The sequence below is a fragment of the Linepithema humile genome, chromosome 6, assembly GCF_040581485.1.
Source record: "Linepithema humile isolate Giens D197 chromosome 6, Lhum_UNIL_v1.0, whole genome shotgun sequence".
Taxonomy (NCBI): domain Eukaryota; kingdom Metazoa; phylum Arthropoda; class Insecta; order Hymenoptera; family Formicidae; genus Linepithema; species Linepithema humile.
Window position 1 is genome coordinate 5624727 of NC_090133.1, and position 16072 is coordinate 5640798.

General features: G+C 45.4%; 1 protein-coding gene and 1 long non-coding RNA gene across 4 annotated transcripts in view; one reads left to right on the plus strand and one right to left on the minus strand.

Moving 5' to 3' along the window:
• The window catches only part of disco-r (disco-related), a 378404-nt gene that overhangs the window by 90449 nt on the left and 271883 nt on the right, over positions 1-16072 (plus strand). The window lies entirely within an intron of this gene.
• The window catches only part of LOC137000337 (uncharacterized), a 126324-nt gene that overhangs the window by 4910 nt on the left and 105342 nt on the right, over positions 1-16072 (minus strand). The window contains exon 6 of one of the 2 annotated variants that reach the window (XR_010890595.1): positions 2914-3136. This is a non-coding gene — a long non-coding RNA (uncharacterized lncRNA). Of the gene's footprint in view, positions 1-2913; positions 3161-16072 lie in introns of both variants that reach the window. The other variant, XR_010890596.1, reaches the window with a different exon arrangement.

The window sequence follows — 16072 nt, forward strand, 5'->3', positions numbered from 1 at the left end:
ATCATTTGTTTCTATTCATATATTCATGAGAGAAAGAATACTATTTACATCGCTGTTACTCACTAATCAGTGAAAGACCAACATTCGTGCGATTACAGGTGGCATACATTTTTTTTGAAGAAAGTACACGAGCGTTGAGTGACGAGATGTAGACGATCGGTTCAACGTAATATTATTTTCAACATCTAGGAGTACTGACTTTTCTCGCGAGGTGAAAATTGCGACCGCGCCCGGAATTGCGTAAGATTTCGCGTGACTCGAAAAATGATTGACAGTAGGAAAACGGCGCGTTTCGCAAAAAGCAACCTTGAATACACACTACGGGTTATTATTTGGATAGAAAGTTGCCGTGTAAGGTGATGGCCCCGTAAATATCATGTGTTTCGGGAAAAAATGTCAGACTTTTCGACCGGCCTAAGGTTTAATTACGTGTTCGCTCGATGAATCATAGCCGTTCGAAGCCGGCATCTAATCGCGCAGGAAACGGTCACGATCGTGTTTGCTTTCTATGCGCGATCGATAATTCGTCGGGCTGTGCAACTTGTCTTTTACCACCAATGGCGCATTATCTATTGAATTAACTATCTGACCTGGATCTAAATGCTCGGTCATATATATTGTATATATGACACTATCAGCGAACATCTAAATTTAAATAGAGATTGCAAATTTTAAAATTCTTGTAGAACGCATTCCTCGATAAAGGGATTTTCGGTAAATGCTTAAGTGAGCTCCGTCGTTAAAAAGACAAACAAAAAAATCCTTGTGACGACCCTTTTGTACTATCTTATAAATGTCAGCAGAGCCGCCAGATCTGTCACCCTGACGGCCTGCGGTTTTTTTTCTGCGCTAAACTGCCGAGGGAGCGTCGTCCGTCCCGGCATGGGGTGAGATTTAAAACAATTACAAGAAGCCGCGGCAAGAAGAAGAGGGGAGCTAATCTTGAGGGCGGTTTAATTAAAAGTGGTGCCAACTGACGGGTATGCCCATCGATCAACACCGCCGCTTTCGCGTTCACGGCGTCGTTTCGGAGTGTTCCGCGATTCTTCCGTCAAACAATCAGCCTGTCTTCTCGCGGAGGAAAGTACATAATTTCGCCGAAAACGAGCGCGAGTTATTAAATGTCAGCAAATTGTGAACTATATTTCTTCTTGTTATTCTTTGCATTTCTTTCTTCACCGTGAGAATTGTGGATTAATTTTTCATTAAGAGAGCGATTGCACGGAAGAAACTAGAATATTAATATATAAATACAGAGAGAATATAGTGAAAGATTAAATTTCTTGGAATTAAAAAGCGGATAATGAAAAAAGAGAAGTAAAATAGTTTTGATAAAAAGAATCAGTACATGATAAATTGCTTTACTTAAAAATCAATGGTCACAAATTTGAGTCAAATTTAGTAAACATTTCAAAGCAACGCAAGAACTTGCAAATTTCTCTTGCAATTGTTAAAAATTAATTAAAAGAACAAACTGTTATCAGGCAAAATGAGTATTTTATTATTATTCCCGTTGAAAGAAATAAAAATCGATCAGAAACGTGCGATTAGCAATCATTGGTCGCAAATATTCTCGCGTGACCATCGCTCGTGAAACACACTTGAGAAAAATCCGTGACAAGTCGAAAGGGACGTGAGGGCGCGTCTTGGAATCCGGAATATGTCCGACGGAAACACGCATCAAGAATGGGCGAACTCCCTTGCTCGGTATCTCCGACTCGATTGGTATGTGTCGAGAATGTCCACCGGGTGACGTTTTAACGCCCTGTCACTCCGTCGGGTTCCGCGTGCCGAAGTATCCCTTCGGGACATTCCTCCATTCGCGAGAGTTTCCCGTCCGAAGATTCGAGGACGGATGCCTGCTCATAGTTCGCTCAACTGAAGCAGGAACTGCATCCGTTCAATCGAGTTCAGTTACTCAACTTCCAGATAGTAAAGATGTTATACACGTTACTTTTGTTATGCAGAATGCTTATCAAAAGTTTTTTCTTACCTGAATCACGCTATATATCATCTAATTTTACATTTAGATAAACGAAAAAGTAAATTAAACTTTATGGATAAAACAGAAAATCATTGTTATGCGATGATTTTTTAATAATTTATTTTTCTGTAAATTCCATTTATAAAAAATTTAATTTTTATTTTGACATTCATAGAATATTCATCACACATTTATAGAAAATTATTTTCTTAATTAATAATTAACATACTGATCGATGTTGTATGCACTCAAAAGTCTTTAATTTTATACGAGATATCGGTGCAAATCTTTGCACAGTTCAAATTCTTGCTGTTGCAAACGAGCTAAACTAAACGAAAGCAGCGTTTAAAGACGAATATTAAGAGAAGGTAATGCTCTTTCGCTCTTCTTACCGCGTAATGTATTGCAGCCGCATACGTGCGCAAAACCTTTCACATCACGTAACGACAGACAATAACTTGCGGAGTATATCAATTCTAATTGACCGGCGCGCTAGTAAATCAGTCCGCGCAATAAACATTACCGTCCGCTTTCATTTAACGCGAAAATTACGGGCGAGCGCGCGTTATTTATACGAGGTTTAGCGATCAATCTCGCCGATCGCGTAAAGATGTCCGTTCTCTTAGCAGATACGCGTAAAATTCGCGGTCACCTTTCTCGCGATCTTTATCCCACCCGACATTCATGAGAAAGAGAGAGAGAGAGAGAGAGAGAGAGAGAGAGAGAGAGAGAGAGAGAGAGAGAGAGAAGCGTCGAAAGAGGCGGCTAAGAGGATAAGAAAGTCGAGGAAAAGCAGTAGATAGCGCATGTAGAAGGGGATGAAGAGGATCGTAGGACTTCGCGTGCACCACGGTCATCCCTCGTTTCGCACGGAGAATTTATGCTCGTCGTCCCTACTGCCGTCCTAACTAGTCCACCCACTTACTTACCCACAGACCTAAGGAACTTGCGGCGCGGTCACGTCGGGGTCGGGCCGCCCTTAAAATATTACCTATCCGCTCCACGTCCGCTTTTATCGTGACCGCGACCATCCTCGGTTTTTTTCTCTTGTTCGAACGGACGGCTTGCAATCGGCGAGAGAAGATTTGCATACCCATCGCAAGTTTTATCAGCAGTAGATGAGATATCGAAGTATGTGGGGGAGCAGTAAACCTGAAACAAATAATGGACCAGAAGCTACTTTACATAAGATGTAATTCCTGCTGTTGCACTATACAAACATTCGGTAAATTTCTTAACAATGTGTAAGAATAACATGATAAATAACGGAGTACATTATAAATATAATGTAAAATTTATTAAATCAGATAAATTTACAATATTTATTTAGTATATTTTCGTTATTTACCATGCAATTATCTCATTTTACTTAAATTTACTGAACCTTTTTACAGTGTGGTTTGGAAAAAAATCATTGCATGATATTTTATATTATTCTTTATTAATATCAATTTTCTTATTTTGCGTGGAATCGCAGATTTTAATAATCTTTTTGGCAAAATAAATGAAGTAAAAATTGATTAAACATTTTTCATCCAGTTCATTTCAGTTTAACAAATCTTGATAATTTTATTTCGACAAGTGTACAACGAACATTCATCTGTTTCTTTGTGCGCTGTTAGTTAGAAACTAATTCTGAGGTTATACCCAAACCGCAACCGAATAGCTAGCGATCCCTGCCTCAAGATTAGCCTTTAGACGATATGCACGCGCGAACAGCAGCTCAGGAAGCAGGGGTTTCGATAGATTTATGATCATCCAGGGGCAGGAGGAAATGCAAATCGGAAGACACTATCGACAGTACCGTATGTCTCTCGAAATACTATCAAACTCGATAATTTCACACTTGCTTAAACAAGTTTACCAAAAGACTTCAAAGCAGAGAAATAAGTTGACTAATATTAATGTATCTATTGTTTGCAGATTATGAAGAAATTATATATTAACAGATAAGAAACAGTTAGAAATAATACAAAAGAAAAAAGATGACTTATGGATTTAATACATACATATATAAAAAAAAAATAGCATTATTTAACAAGTAGAATTTTATAAAGCAATTGATTATATAAAATTATTCCTCATTCAATAAATTATAGCAGAATAGCTTATATTATTGTAAATATATTTTATAGCCGTGCTAAATTTAATACATACATATTTAATTACTTTTTAAATTATTTCTTGTTAAAATTTTTCTTTTACTCAGAGTTAAAAGATATTTAATGCAAAATCTGCCGAGTATTATTCAAAGATTGAAATTTCCAATCTTGAGGGATTAATTAATCCACGGATTCAAATTAAGCGCCGATGGGCTGGGTTTTGCGCTCTTAATTAATTAGAACTTTTTCTATTACGTCGTTGCATGTGCACGGCGTGTCCTGTAAAAGAAGCAGCGGATCCTAGTAGTCATTTGGCCCCCTCCTAATATCGTGTAGGTGCTTTAACCGAATAGCTCGTATTACGGGGCCCTTAACGGGCGGCCGTTATACGCGCCCCTCCGGTTTAACGAACCGCAAATGCGTTGTTTTAACGACGTCATTAATATTTAACCAAATATCTGGCCGCTATCTTGCATGACCCACGGCCGTGTGGTCACGAAGACGGCGGGGGCCGTTATATCGCCGCTATGCGATTTACTTAATTTGTACAAGCGGACTTTACCTGAAATTATAGTTTACATTTCATCAGCGAATTATGCAGATCGTGATCGTGTCCCATTCGCGTACGGCTCGAGTGACCCGCTATAATTTAGCCATTAGCCGCGCAGGGACCTTAAGAATTGCAAAAACGTTTCGTATCTCAGCTTACATAATCGCCTGCGTATCGCGAAAAGTATACGCCCGCGGTGGAGGCACAGAGCGCAGCAGAGAAAAATGTAGGCACGTATCGCGTATCGCAATCGGCCCGAGTGTTTGCCGAGATTTCTGGGAAAAAATGCTAGCCGCCAAGATAGAAAATCTTCCAAGTCGACATTCGCGCGTCCCTCGGTCTGTCTGACGAAGGAATTTGGCCGAAAGTCGTAGCTCTCAGCTACGGGGTCCCTTAATTGCGCCTATTTATGCCCCTTTGCTTCCGTTCGGTCGAAAAGAAGTACGTGACATGTTTATAAAGAGACAGAGCGAGAAGAGAGGACGTGCGACGGAGCGGGACAAGGAGAACGGGCACCACTAATGCCCTGTGCCCTCAATCAACCTATCGCACTCTCCCGCTCCCCCGTATTTCTCTTGTCTCTCTCTCTCTTTTCCTCGCACGAACTGTCTTTTCCTCTCTCTCTCTCTCTCTCTCTCTCTCTCTCTCTCTCTCTCTCTCTCTCTCTCTCTCTTTCTTTCTCTGTCTGTCTCTTCCTTCTCTCGTTCGCGCCGGCAGCCCCTGCATCTCAGAAGCGTATTGATCTTTGGGGGCGCTTTGATCTACCAAAGGGTCTATCCCTCGACCACCCGTACCCACCCCCCGATCTATCCTTCATTCCCTCCACCCACGATACGCACACGAGCACACTTCGGCCGCTCTCACACGTCCGGCGTCTAAGTTTATCAGGGAAAGTTTCTTTCCTCTCTTTAGTCCCGCGACAGTAGTGGCCGCGTAATTAGAAAAATGAGTTAGCGTTCGAAGCGCGTTAGTTAGCGGAGCTCGGCCACGTAGTGGTAGATAGAAGTCCGAACTTGCAAGTGGAATGCCTTCGTGCAACTCTCAAGGCTCGATTCGAGGAAAGCTGGATGTTAGACCGCGATATTTGACCGAAATTTTAATCGCGAGCGCTGTTTAGTTGTCATTGAATTACCTATTGTTCGAAATATTAGTTTCTTTTTTTATCGTATTGAAGTAAGAAATTGTTGAGATTATATATTTGCGCTTATATATCTTTGCGAGTATCCTGAAAATAAAATATGTCTCAGCAAAGAATGGCCGATTCCACGACAATTTGTAACCGCAGCGGCAATTGCGCCACCCTCTTGAAAAAGTGCGATTCGAAGTAATTTAGGTGGGATCGCGCGAGTCCATAGATCACGACGTTTCGGTGTGAGAATATTCAAGGAACTAATTGCCAATATATTTTATTAGAATTGCACGGGCACAACTTTGCCGTCCCGTAAATTCCTGTTACCGGATGTCTCTGCATTCTAACTTCCACCGAACTCCCTCGCCTCTTGCTCATCTCGCGTTTCTAATTAAGCGTGCTGGCATTCACCTGTCAAAAACTCAGAATAACGACGAGGATATTCGAAAAGCTGCATTCTCTTTCCTCGAGAGAGCTATGAACTCTTTTTATTCTTGTTAATTTATGTTTATTTTGCTATTTAAATTAATTTATTTTCAGTTTGCTATTAACATTATTAGTTTTCAATTATTTTTATATATATCGAATTAAATACATAGGTAATTATATATTTATGTAAGAATCGCGTTATTAAAATCGCCATCTAAATAGCTATCCTGCGATTGGACGTCAACAGAGCGGAGCACCAAGATGAATAGGATACCAGACTGAAATTCCAAGAATCGTCCCAAATGTCGGGTCTAGATATGACGATTCTCTCGCATTTGCCGAAAAAATGTGGCCGATTAATTTCGGGGCCGAAGATTTCACGGGCGAGTGGATACGTCCCTAAGACAGACAGCAGCTGGAGGAGATTTCGTGCCGCGTTCGTGACCGACATTAGTAACTCTTTTTTCGGGATACCACGGGCGCCACTTTTCCTTTTCTTCTGCCTTTTGTACGATCGTCGTAACGATCGCCTCTCCGAATGCCTCCGACGAAGCGCCGAGGATTGTTTTCGTGCCGGGTCCCACGGAAATCAGTCAGGGACACCACCCCGGGGAAAATTTTCTTCGCAATTAGATCCAATTACATATCACCAAGGAGATTTGAGCTGCCGCCAATTATACCGACCACGAATAGGTAGTTAACCCGCCGGTAAATATTTCTAAAGCCGCACGCATCTTTAATTAAGGACCACGCCAGCAGAAAACACGAAACTCGGGGTTAACTTGATAGCTCTATGATTTTCGAATGAACAAAAACCGTCAAAGGTTTGGAGTTTTGCTCGTTTGGACATTTTTAAATAAATGCATAAAAAATTAATGGATATCAATTTATCACCGGGAAACGTACACAGTATTAATTTTACGTAATTTTTAGGAAATATTTTAAATCTTTTAACGCGATATTCAAATTACACATAATAATTAATATCACAAAGCCCATTCGATGATTTAAAGCTTCGATCGGCAGCTGACTTAATCTCGCTATTATCTTGGTAATTAAACTCCGCGAGACTCGACGACAGCCGGAGGGGAAACTCTCAAGTTCGCGTTTGTAGCAGCTAAATGCATTTGACAACGGAAGCTCGTGTCTCCCCTTGTCGCTTGTTTTAGCCTTAAGGCATGTATTCCAAAACCAGCGCGACAAGATAATCGCGACAATGTTGACGTAAGAAACATCTGCCCTTAATTCCATTATCGATGTTCGACCTGAGACATTTTCAATCTTTACGTTGTTACTTGATATATAATTTTTTTCTATTATAAAAATGACTTTAGGAATATCAGAAATTCAGTATATATTAAATACATTCGTGTTTAATCAAATTAATCTAATTTATATTATCTAAAGTTTTCGGATGAGATGATTAAATTATGCTTTAAAGATTTAATCACCGCTACAAAATATTAAAGAAATGTGCGATACAAATGATAAATTCAAGTGTTTGTTTGCCGTCAATCATGATGTTTTCCGTAAGACAATTCGTGTCAGGCGAGTGTCGCGAGCGATACGTCGTAACGCTGAAGCGCTTTCACGGTGTACACAAATCCCCACGGGGAATTCTTAGTAAATAAAGGAAAACCGGACAACAACTGACCCTTGGCCTATTGACGCGGGTTGAAGTTTGCCCCTAATATTAATTTAATAACGCCGAACGTGAACAATTGACAGGCAATAACAGCCGGGCTCATCAGACGACGTTCGTCCAGAGTAGTTAAGAACCCTTCCGTCATGTGTCGGGCGGAAAAAGGGCCGAAAAAGACGATCGACGGAGAAGAGGAAAAGAGAAAGTGAACGCGGAGAAAAGCCTAGCAACCCTTTCGCGAATGTCACTCGGGGCGCCGAGTGCCTTCGCTGCCATACAATGGTAGTTGTTGTTCTTGTTGATTTCATCGCACGTTCACGACCCTCCGGGAATCGAGAAGGGGTTCAAGCGACATAAGGATTTAAGGGGCGGCCACGGACGCGCCTATTATTCCTGAGAAGCCCATGGACTCCATGGGATTCCGCTAACCGAGGGTGATCTTGGCTCGTTCACGAACCCTACTGCAAACAGAAAAACGCGACTCGCACATCGATTCCTTGCCTTCTTCGCCTGTTTCTTGTAGGTTGCCATTTTACTCTTGAATGGGCAAGCTATTGATGTAACGCACGCACATCCGCGTTGTAGCGACACAGTCGATGACTTAACAAAATATATTTGTAAATCCACAATCTTACGTTCGATTGAATTTTGAGTCAATTTTTTTAGAGAAGATTTTGATAGAATATTTTTTAATATTCTAAATTATATATCTCGAATTTTTTAGCGAATAACTCTTATCTTAATCAATTTGTAATGAATATTTACTAAATTAAAGTTTAGACTTTTTTTTAATTAATCACCTAAAATGATTATTTTATTTGAAAGTTGAACAATAAATATTTATTATTTAATAGAATTATAAGTTTAACGATTGAAAAATCTTGACGTTTAATCGTTCACAATTGGAGAGCATCTCCAATAAAAAAAATCGATGCACCAAGCAAGTGCTATTCGTGAATCTATCTTCGGAGTGTTTTTAAAAAGCGGCGCGGGCATAAATCACACAGGCGGACGCGCGATGGAGGCGTCGGTAGAAAAAATAGGCTCGCAGGTCTCGAGAGGGACCGTCATTCCAGCGACGGTATAAATATTTAAAGTCCCGAATTAAGACGAGATGATAAAGCGCTTCCGAGCGAGCGCGCCCTGGCTTCTGGCTACTATCAGAAACGGCGGCGCTCTTGTGGTGCGACTTAAGCCACCCTAATACCCCGCTATCTGACCTCCTCGCGTGTCCGCCGTCTCTTCCCCTCCCACCCCCTCGCGAACCACGGCAACGTGTCCCTCCGCTCGATCCATGCGCGCGGTGTCTTCTCGAGGGCTGTCAATCTCGAGTGACGGTACGAGAACCGCCGACCGAGCGGCGGATTAGATGGAACGTCGCTTCTCGAAACGACTGCTGGACGTCTCCTGACGTCAACGGCGACGGCCGACAAGAGAGTGCCGTGCAGGAGCGTGCCTTGCCGTGCGATCCACGATCGAAGGCGTCTCTCGTTCGCGTGATTATACGGGGAATTTTATTCGCGTGTCGAGATCACCGCGACTTGACCCTTCTCTGACGAGAAAAGAGCGTGTCGGCTGTGGCATTTCAGATTGTTGTATCATAGCGTGATAATGTAGGGGGAGGGATATGATTTCGATAACATCGGATGTGATTTTTGCGGAGAGATCCATATACACATCCGGATAGGGATTTGCTATTACGCCGCGAATTTAGACGTACGAATTACGCTAGTAAACGTAATTACACAATTATTTACCCGTCATATGCCGACAAGCGGGGTTCGGTCTTTAAACCGACCGTCAGCTTTGCAACATATTACACGCCGAACGTCGCTCGGCGCACCGCGCACTCGGGCAAACGCTCTGACGGGGAACAGTCGTTCTGGTTTATTTATCGGGCCGTTGCGCAATTACCGAGAGTGCGGCTTTAATTTAAAAGACGCAAGGGAGCGACGTGGCCTATCCGACCGTCGAGAGTCGCGTCTCGTGATTTGTTTATTGTAAGATTCCGCACGCGCGAGAGAGAGAAGGACGCGCGGAGCGAGCGAGATGGAGTAAAAAATTGGCGTGCCAGGCGGCGCACGGCCCTGAATAAGAACTCGCGCAGACACGCGTCAGGCTTTGCGACCGTGTTCTGGCCGATAACGCGTATGCGTCGCGCATCAGAGAAGTCTTACTCGCTCTCTCGTTCTTCCGCCGGCTGGTCGGCCAGCCAGAAATATCCTACGACCGTAGATAGACGGTTAGTACGGCGACTCGACTGCCGGTCTCGCGAAATTATCGGCCACTTCTCGCGCCGCGAAAACGAGGCGCGCGGTATCTTCACAAAGTTCGCTGCGCGGCGCGAGATCGGCCTCGGCTTTCACGCCGGGGATATTATTACGCTCGGCGCGCGGAGTTTCCGCCATGCCTCGGAAACGAGAACACAGCCTACGAAAATGTCCAGCCCGACGTCCGTCCATGTCCATCTCGAGCGTGTCGCTCGCGGCAGGTTCCATTAACATCGGGTTACAGCTGTGCTTAGCTTCCTTTCTCTAGCTGTTACATTATAATTAACTCCACGGCGTAAAAGTGGCGGCAGCGAATTGCTAACCAATCTCAGCCGAAGCGCTACGACTGCGGGCGCGAATTTTTAGCACCGCGCGAAGCGGTTCGCGCCTCGCTTCCTGTATCGATAGGAATGAATGAAGATCTCGAAAAGGCAAGTAGCAATTTTCGTTTGATATCCTTTTCACGCTCAGTTCGGTGTAATGATGCTGTTTCATAATACATCCTATATTGACTCAACTATATTGACGTGTTGCGAATTTAGAGAAAGTGCACACGGAAATGTTTATTTTCATGCATGCCTGCAAGCTCCTCAATCAGCATCGGTAAATTGCATCGTTCTCCCGAGAATTCGTCGAATAGAGCGGTTAAGCAATTACTCCCTTCCAACAATCTTTCGCGATGTTAGTTTTGTTTTTGGTAAAGGCGGCGCGATCCATCGCGAGTAGGCACGGGTTAGATCACAGTCTGTATTTATGTATTTTTTGAATTAGAGCATTTATGAGGCGGGAGCATCAAAAAGCAACGCGAACATAGCGTGACGCGGCATTCGCGAAACTAGTAGCAGTAAAACGATGAGGTCGTACGAGGTGCAATTTCGTAATCGTAACCCTTCGGGCAAACTTCCCGTCGGAGATGCGGATACGAATATCCTTCATGCTCAATGAAGACAACAGGGTTTCACCAAATAAAGTGGTTAAGCAATTATTGATCTACGATTTCGCTTACTTCTTTACGATCAACAGTACATTGTAAAGGAATTAGTGTAAAACTACAACTACTATAGTGGGTTACTTTGGAGTTAACTATTGCAGACGTAAATTTGCAGTAGCTAAAATTAATTTATAGTGTTGTAATGGAAATTGTACAAGTAAATTTACTGTTATTTTATACACACCTTCCTACAAGTTAAATTTACATAGGCGTGTGGAAATTTACACGTATAATAGTTGCTTCCAAAATTACACACTATAATAACTATAATTTTGCACTAATTTTTTTACAGTGTAGGATCGAACAAATCAATTCTATTTATCTATTCTTGAAATCGATCTATTTGAATCGATCTATGAAGCAGTCATCTAGAAAGAAAAGAGAGAAATTAAATGCAAGGAAAACGATATACACACACACATATATATATATCAATCAAAAATAAAATTTCCACTCTCGCGATCGTTATCTCGGTATCTGAAAATTTCATCGATAAAGGTGATACGAAAACCTCGAGGGCAGAGCGATGCACGTTGATTATCGCGATCGATCGTCCCAGCTTGCGCGCTGCCCTTCAATCGACGACAGCAGATTCATCTCGAGTAGGCGTAGCGCGGAGAGCCGGGCGTGCCGGCAGCCTCTATTTACCTACATACCCGGGACCCAGAAAGCGAGAAGGAGAGACGGGGGCATCGGGAGCATCCACGGGTACCCGCGGGATGAAGTGGAAAGGGGGGGAGGCAATAGCGATCCGTGGAAGAGAGCGCGGCGCGGCGTCCACGTAGAGCAGGTAGCAGCACGGCGAGATCGTTGGAGCCGCAATCCAGTAGGACGTGCCTTGATGCGCCGTGGTGGCTCGAGATACGTGCGCGAAGATGCTACTTCTTCCGTGCAACTACCCGGGGCCGAGGGGTAATGCTCGGGCACCGGCCGCGCTGCACGCGGCGAGTGTGCATCGAGAGCACACCGCCGCCGCCGCCGCCGCCGCCGCCGCCGCCGTTGCCGCGGCCCCGAGATAATTTGCCCTCCGGAAAATAACAGGGTGGCGTAGGGACGCGGACTGGAACGACGTGCACTGTCGGTCGCGCACCGTACCGGCCTTCGCGTACATAGGTAGGTGCTCTTACATACCTGCGGAGAGAAGGAGGGGGAGGAAGAAGCGAAGGAGATCGGCGAAAGAGCGAAGCTCGGTCCATCCTATATACGGCGTCGACCTTCGGCGAACTGCCGTCGATTCGATGCGTGCGAATCATTGGCGATTCCGCTGGCCGGATTAGGATCGCGCTCATTTTTCCGTTCGGTTCGTCGAAAGTAGCGCGCTCGCGTCGCGCCGATAAGGATGATGCTGCGCGAGCGAGAGCGAGAAAAGGGTTACTTGGTTTCTCGCAGCAAGAAGCCGGGTGGAAGGTCACGAGCGGCGAGAGGCGAAGACTTTCGGATTACTAATAATGACGGCGGCACAGCGCTTTGTTACATTGTGAGGCGGCAACAAAGGACTTTTGATTCCTGATTCTATAGCCGAGAGGGTGATTACGCGAGGCAGATGTCACGCGAGATTAGAGCGCGGGAAAAATGGGAGGGCGGGGGGGAGCTACCGGGGGAACGAAGACACCCGTGGTTAACAATTGACAGGTAGTCATCAGTTATCAACGAGTATCCCTGTGTCATCGTCACTGATGGCGCTGCCTGATTGGCAGATGTCAATTTTGTCTAACGTCGGCCGCGCGTTGAAAAAGCATCGGCGCGATGAGGCTGATTTTTCAGACGCTTTTCGTCGTTTTAGTTCTTCCCGATTCCGCGCGCCCCTTTTTCGCGCCTTCTGACTGCGCTAATTTGGGCGACGCGCGTACGGCCCTCGCGCAGGAACAAAAAGCAATCGCGAGATTAACGTGGTCGCGCGATGATCGACGTCCATTAGTATTATTCCGGTAGTGGTAGGCGCGACCCGCGATCCTTGTCATCGTCACTAATTGTCGTGCGGCGGGCGATCCCACCGGCGCGTCCGGCGATCAAGAGTCCCCCGTCGATGACGGCGATGAGTTCTACGGCGACTCTGACGGAGCTGATTCCTTTGTGCGCGCCAACAAAACCGGCGAACTTATTTGAATATACGTAACGCGCGCTCGCCTCTTTTGTCTACCTCTCTACCCTTCCTTCGCGTGTAAATATCGTATTCTAAGTATCCTTATATCCGTATTCTCGTATAGTAACTCAAAAATTCTTCGTATCTCGCTAAGGAAGCAACAACAAATGCTGTCATCATCGTCTGCTATCGACCGATCGTCACGGTCGTCAATGAACGAAATATCATTCTGCCGGTGGATAGCCGGAAGCATTCGACGAAGAAATTTCAAGCGGGAGAAGAAAAGACGCTAATCGTCATCTCACTCACACGTTAGACGACACTAAGCTCCGCGTCATTAGCCTTCCTTCCGCAATTTGCGACGGCGTTCCCAGGCCGGCGGAAAAACTGGCCGGCAAGCCGGGTCCTTCCTTCGTGCGTGCGTGCCACTAACGAGAACAACGAACTCTCTCTCTCTCTCTCCTCTCCCGTCGTATTCTACCATCCGTCTCTCGCCGGCACAGCCTCCCTCCCGCGGCAGCCACTCCGCCCCGCTCGCGCACCCCCATCGCGCTGAGAGAGACTGCCGTGGAGTCATTCGTTACGAGGCCGCGAACAAGAGCAATAAACGTGTCGGAGTGCAGTAACGGGTGATACGTACGACGTGGGCCTGGCGGCCCCCACGACCTTCGCTTTATAGGTCTACTTCGGCACGACCCCCCCGAGACTCGATTTGTCAACTCGTTAGTGGAACTCGTTTAACCCCAGGGCCACGTTCCGTGCCACGGCCGCTGACCGCCTCGTCTCTCTACATCTCTTCCCCCCCCCCTCTCTCTCTCTTCTGTTTCCTCTCCTCTTCCCTTCTGCATCTATCTTTCTCCCTCACTCCCCCGCGCGTCCCGAACGCCCCCGCAGCACCGATTCCAGCGTGGTTCTTCCACGTCGTTGGATACGTTCCTCTCCTCGAGCGAGCGAGCGCGCTTTCCCGTGTCGCTCGAGAACGCTTCCAGGGTGTGCAGTCGGACAGGGACGCGAAAGAGGGATGGTCGGGGGCGAGGGGACGGTGGATGGGAAGAGTGCTCCAGTTATAACGGCCCTGGCACGGGTGCCGCGGTGACGGATGTCGGACCGTACCCCATTACGCGGGATAGAGAGCCATTGGTCACTCCGGCTGAACGTACCTCAAATTGACGAATGGTAATGAGTTCACCTTGTTAAGCGACTACGCGGCTTCCCCGCCCCGTCGCCCTACCACTTCTCTTCTCTTCCAGGATCGTTTCTGCGGGAATTAAACCTCGATATCCGCGCAGCGGGTGCACCTGTGCGGTGTGGCGGTGGCGGAATGGGGGCGCGAGGACGATTCATCGTCGACGCCGGAATTAAGGGATGGCGAGTAGCCAAGCTCTCGATATCGCCGAACGACTCCGCCATGGAAATACGAAACGTACCGTGAACGCAGACAGAGCTCAAGCATTTGTTACATCTTGGTTCTATCGAGTCTAATCTTTTGCGCTTTTCGTTCGAGTTTATGGCGAAACGATCGACGAATGTTTATCAGCGAATGTTTTGGCTATTTTTCGATTTTCCGATGCAATTTTAATTATTCAAGAACGTTCAAAAAAGCGAATAAATATAAATTATGTCACGTACAAATGCGCTGCATCTGATTTTCGCAAAGTTCAAAAAATAATTAGCATATTTACTAGTAAAATTATCGTAAAAAACATTAATATCAACATAAATTACTTGGTGAAATTTTTACGTGATTTTTAAACGCATAAATGTCTGAGATATTATTTATACTTCGCGTCATATTAACTTATTATTATTTTTCAATGCAATTGCGAAAACAAATTTTTAGAAAATTATCTGTTACAAGAAGCATAATCATACTGACTGATCGCGTCCGAGCCCGTGTCAGCGCGCGTTAGCGTGGACGCCTCGCGGGTAAGCCGCCTATCGTATTTCACGTCGTTACACAAAATTGCTAGTTCCATTGGCGCGATGCACTCGCGTCCGGGTTCGAAGGACGGTGACTCGTGCACGTTCGTCGTTGTCGTCGTCAACCGTGGAGGCGCGGCGCACGCGAGAGGCGATAAATTATTGAGGCCGACGGGGAAGGAGAGGATTCGCGGGGGGGGGGGGAGGCGCGGATCGATACCTTTAAAAGCGCACGCCTTCGCCGAAGGATCCCCATGCGGACCGGCCCGGGGCCGCAATACCTAACGGAGTTTATTCGACATTGTTGAATGGCGGCAGTTGTAAAAATGATAACGGATGACCCGTGAGGCCGGGGGAACTCCCGGGTAATGAAGTACGGTCAGTACGGTCTGGCCCCTTTGCCGAATGCCGGGGCGCATTCTCCTAGAGCGCATTCCCCTCTGGACGATGTCGACTCGGATTTACGTCGCGCCTTGCGCGCACGTCACTACGGCCGCCGTTAGACGGAGCGAGATCGTACAGTGGAGGAGTCGGTAATTTCGCCCCGCAGTAAAGAAAAGGATTTTAGGATCATTTCGGTGCTCTCGAGTGAGAGCAAGAAATTATGCGACTTGAAAATTTTGAAAAATGCACTTTGACGCATAAAACATTATTTTTATTTATTTTTGACATGGTATTGAAATATTGCGCTTTTAATACAATTTTTCTAAAAAAATAGATTTTATGAAACAAGAGAAAACCAAATCTTATTTTTTATTTTCGACGCTTATTTTCTTCGAGACTGTTCGAAATTTTGCTCGAATAGATCTCGCTCCGCTACAAAGTCGTTGATGTCCTCTTAGCTTGCGGTACTTGGAAACCTTCTAGTTTTTTAATCAAAAGATTTCGCGCGTGTTTATGACCGAATGATTTATGATCGCGTTGCCGAGTGATGCGTTCCCATCTCGAGCGAGCGTGATGCACGTGTCGAAT